Raw genomic sequence first — 4598 nt, 5'->3', positions numbered from 1 at the left:
GATGGAAGAGTTGAGAAAGGCTTCGAGGCTAGGAACCTGCCAAGTTGCCGGGAACGTGGCTCTATTGCAGGTTTTTTCTTTAACTCTATAACTCACTCTTTAGTTATTCGGTAGACAATACATATGATGCATATTCATAACTCCAAATGACGCATATTCGGTAGGAAATGATCCATCTCTTTTTCCGAATGTTGGTTATTCGGTGGATAGGTACTTATTTTGTTTTCCGATTATATATAATCGGAAATATTCTTTTGATATTAGAACCGAATATACATGCCAGAAAAACTGTAGGTTACTGAACTCCAAATGACGCATATTCGGTAGGAAATGATCCATCTCTTTTTACGAATGTTGGTTATTCGGTGGCTAGGTACTTATTGTGTTTTCCGACTATATATAATCGGAAATATTCTTTTGATATTACTACCGAATATACATACCAGAAAAACTATAGGTTACTGAACTCCAAATGACGCATATTCGTTAGGAAATGATCCATATCTATTTCCGAATGTTGGGTATTCGGTGGATAGGTACTTAGTTTTATTTCCGATTATATATAATCGGTAATAATGTTTGGAAATTACTACCGAATATACACAATCTATTTACTAAAACTTGGTTTCTTATGTATATAGGCATGGATCTATGACCACTTCCCTGTCTTCAAGTTGGCCGGAGAGAACCCGGGGTGGTGCAAAGGTACTCCTAGAGGAACAAAGTTTATATTTGAAGACAACCGTTCTAGGACATAAGAGCAGCATTTGATTCGCATGAGGGAGATTTTGGACCAATTGAAGGCCTCGGACGTATGCTTTGATCCATACAAGGAAGATCGAGCCAGTGGGCATATAAATGTTCGGTCGGATTTGTCCCTTTATTTTGGACCATTGTGGCACCCCACAGGATATGTGATGTATAACCCCTCTAGGGTGATGCGACAACACGGGTATATACAACATTAACCTGTGGAGAAAATGGGGGATTACTACAAATTGGAGTTGGAGTTGTGCTCTTCTAGTGGTGACAATCTCACGATTGTTCACACAGGCCCACCTACTGTTCTTGATAACTGGGATAAGAGGAATGACTTCATTATCGACACTGGTAAACGAACCACCCGAGGTGATGAAAATTCTCCAGACTATATGAGTTGGTATAACAACGTATCACATCTTTGGTTATCCGTGAAATCAAATCCAACACTACTGCGGCGGGTTGAAGTTATAATTATATCATAAAAGACAAACCAGCTGGTTATGATAGACTGGTGCCTGTTCTTATATTTTTGTTCATTTTATATTATTCCTATAAATCTTAGGTAATTACCGTTTGATGTTATGTCATTAGGTATAAAAACAGGTGAATAGGTTCAAGCGTGTTTCCAAAATATTAACTGCATGCCTGAAGAGCGGAGTTCCCATCCCAGCTGAGAAGATAAAAGAGGCTAGAGACCTAGTTGATAATATGGATAACGAAGATTATGATGCCCAGTTTGGGGAGAAAGTCACGAAGAGGCATCCAACCAAGGTGGCAGTATCAAAGACGGGTAAAAGAACTCGAGCTTCATCGAGCGCTGAAGGTGCTCCAACTGAAGCTTCTCCAACTGAAGGTGCTCAAACCCGTGGTCGTGCAGGACTGGGAGGTATTCACGGTCGTAAAGTAAAGAAGAGCAGATAAATGACAATGATTTGTGTTGTACATTCGGAACTTTGGGTAACTGAGTTGACTTCCGATTATTGCAAGTTCAAAATTTGAAAAGTATCAGTTTTTCCCAAATTCTGATTTTTGGGCCATCGTACATTCAGGACTTTAGAAAAAAAATTTATCCTCCGAATATTACAAGTTCAAAACAAACCATGGCTCTACGTGGTTCCAAGGGCCAATATAGAAGGTTAGACAACCCATATTCGGAAGTTTGGGTAACTGAGTTGACTTCCGATTATTGCAAGTTCAAAATTTGAAAAGTATTAGTTTTTCCCAAATTCTGATTTTTGGGCCATCGTACATTCGGGACTTTACAAAAAAAAATTATCCTCCGAATATTACAAGTTCAAAACAAACCATGCCATGGATCTAGGTGGTTCCAAGGGCCAATATAGAAGCTTAGACAACCCGTATTCGGAAGTTTGGGTAACTGAGTTGACTTCCGATTATTGCAAGTTCAAAATTTGAAAAGTATCATTTTTTCCCAAATTCTGATTTTTCGGTCATCGTACATTCGGGACTTTACAAAAAAAAATTATCCTCCGAATATTACAAGTTCAAAAAAAACCATGCCATGGCTCTAGGTGGTTCCAAGGGCCAATATAGAAGGTTAGACAACCCATATTCAGAAGTTTGGGTAACTGAGTTGACTTCCGATTATTGCAAGTTCAAAATTTGAAAAGTATCAGTTTTTCCCAAATTCTGATTTTTGGGTCATCTTACATTCGGGACTTTACAAAAAAAAATTATCCTCCGAATATTACAAGTTCAAAACAAACCATGCCATGGCTCTAGGTGATTCCAAGGGCCAATATAGAAGGTTAGACAACCCATTTTCGGAAGTTTGGGTAACTGAGTTGACTTCCGATTATTGCAAGTTCAAAATTTGAAAAGTATCAGTTTTTTCCAAATTCTGATTTTTGGGCCATCGTACATTCGGGACTTTACAAAAAAAAAATATCCTCTGAATAATATAGTCGTGTTTAGAAATACCAACCTAATCGGTAGATAAAAATTTAAGTTCGCTACAGAATGTCCTATTCGGAGGGAATACGTGTATCGTTAGCAACCGATTGTAGTGCATCATTGATATGAAACCTCAACGGCCATATTTTCAAAAATTAGAGTCGTTGGAACTCTAATCTATATAAGGAGGGTAACCCCTCTCAGTTATTATTGAGTAAAAAATCAGACTGAAAAACCTTTTCAATGGCAAGTCCATAATCAATCGACAACATACTTCGAAGATGCAAGCGAACAACTACATCAATTGCAGCAATGGAAGAAGAAATACAAAAAAGGAACAAACAACCCAAAAAAATTAAACCATCGTTAGTGACAACGAAGGAGGAGGAAGAGGAAGTGTCGAGCCTCAAATAGAAATCATCAACAAACTCTTCAACGGCCTGCATATGAAAGCAACAAATTATTATACAATAATCGGAGGTTATTAAATAAGTCAAACTGCCGAATATACTATATTCGGAATCCTATCGGTTACCCAAAACACCTGATTTATGCAAATGAATGTACACAGTTTACTGAGTGCAAAAAATGATATAATCGGAAGCTAAAATATATAGTAAAACAGCTAAATATAAATAACCAGGAGATAACTTTAATCGATAAACATCCGTTTTTCAAGTTTTCGGAAATTTTATTTTGAGGCCACTGTTATATTCGGCAGTCAAATAATGTTAAACTATTACCGATTGTAAAGGATAAGAATACTGAGTTTTGAAATTTTTTGAGGAATTCGTTTTTGGGGCCATTCGGGGGTAAATAACTCTACGTAACTACCGAATGTAGATTTTTTTGGAAAACCAGTTTGGGGTTTTTTCTCATATTCGGCAGTAAACTACTATCTTGGAACTACCGAATATACATATTTGGTACTCTGTGTGTTATATTCGTAAGTTTATTAGAGAAATTATCTACTGAATCTGGGTAGTTCATGGCATTCAATTCATGCAATAATCGGTTTTTCTTATTTACAAAAGCACACAAACGCATGCAAATCGAGTATTTGAGTTTCTTAACACAATACATGTGTTTTACATGCATCGTTAGCTTCAATATCAGGCGATTCTCCATTTTCTTCCATGAAAGGGTCGTCTAGGTTTTCCTCTCCACAAAAGTTTGGATCATTCAACATATACCCCAAATCGTTTTCGCCATGATTCTCACCTTCTTCTTCATATCCAACCATTTTTGTAGTGATAAAATGGGTTTTCTCTTTTTTCCTTCACCTTCTTCTCTATAACTCTAACAACTCAAAAATAAAAAAGAAATGGAAAAAATGAAACAAAAATTATTCTAATACTGCACCGACTACAATCGGAAGTCTGGGTAATATTTTGGCTTCCGATTGCAATCGGAGGATAACAATGTTATCATATCCTCCGAATATATAAGGGTAATTTTGCCATTACGAATTACGCGAGATAAGGGCTGGCTACATTTTGCCTTTGGGTGACCTTTTTTGTTTTATTGTTGGCCCCTAAATCCTTTTGAGTGGCCCCTAAAAACGCGAGGATAAATATACCCCTATCATTTAAAAATCTTATCTATTACAAAATAGATTACCTTAATACCCTCACTCATATAATATATTTTTTTATTTCAAAAAAACAACAAATTTTTTTATCTAGCACTTCACCGCCGCACCACCACTAGTACCACCAAATATCCACCACCACCAACATTCAACTACCATTCCACCACCACCTACCAACCGCAACCACCACTAGTACCCCACCACCGGAACACCACTGCCAGTCCGCCGCCAGTCCACCACCGCCACCACTAGTGCACCACCCCCCGCCACCACCAACCCACCACCACCTACCAACCGCCAACTCCACTACCACTCCACCACCTGAACACCA

The sequence above is a fragment of the Papaver somniferum genome, unplaced genomic scaffold, assembly GCF_003573695.1.
Source record: "Papaver somniferum cultivar HN1 unplaced genomic scaffold, ASM357369v1 unplaced-scaffold_84, whole genome shotgun sequence".
Lineage (NCBI taxonomy): Eukaryota > Viridiplantae > Streptophyta > Magnoliopsida > Ranunculales > Papaveraceae > Papaver > Papaver somniferum.
This window is presented reverse-complemented; position numbering follows the sequence as displayed.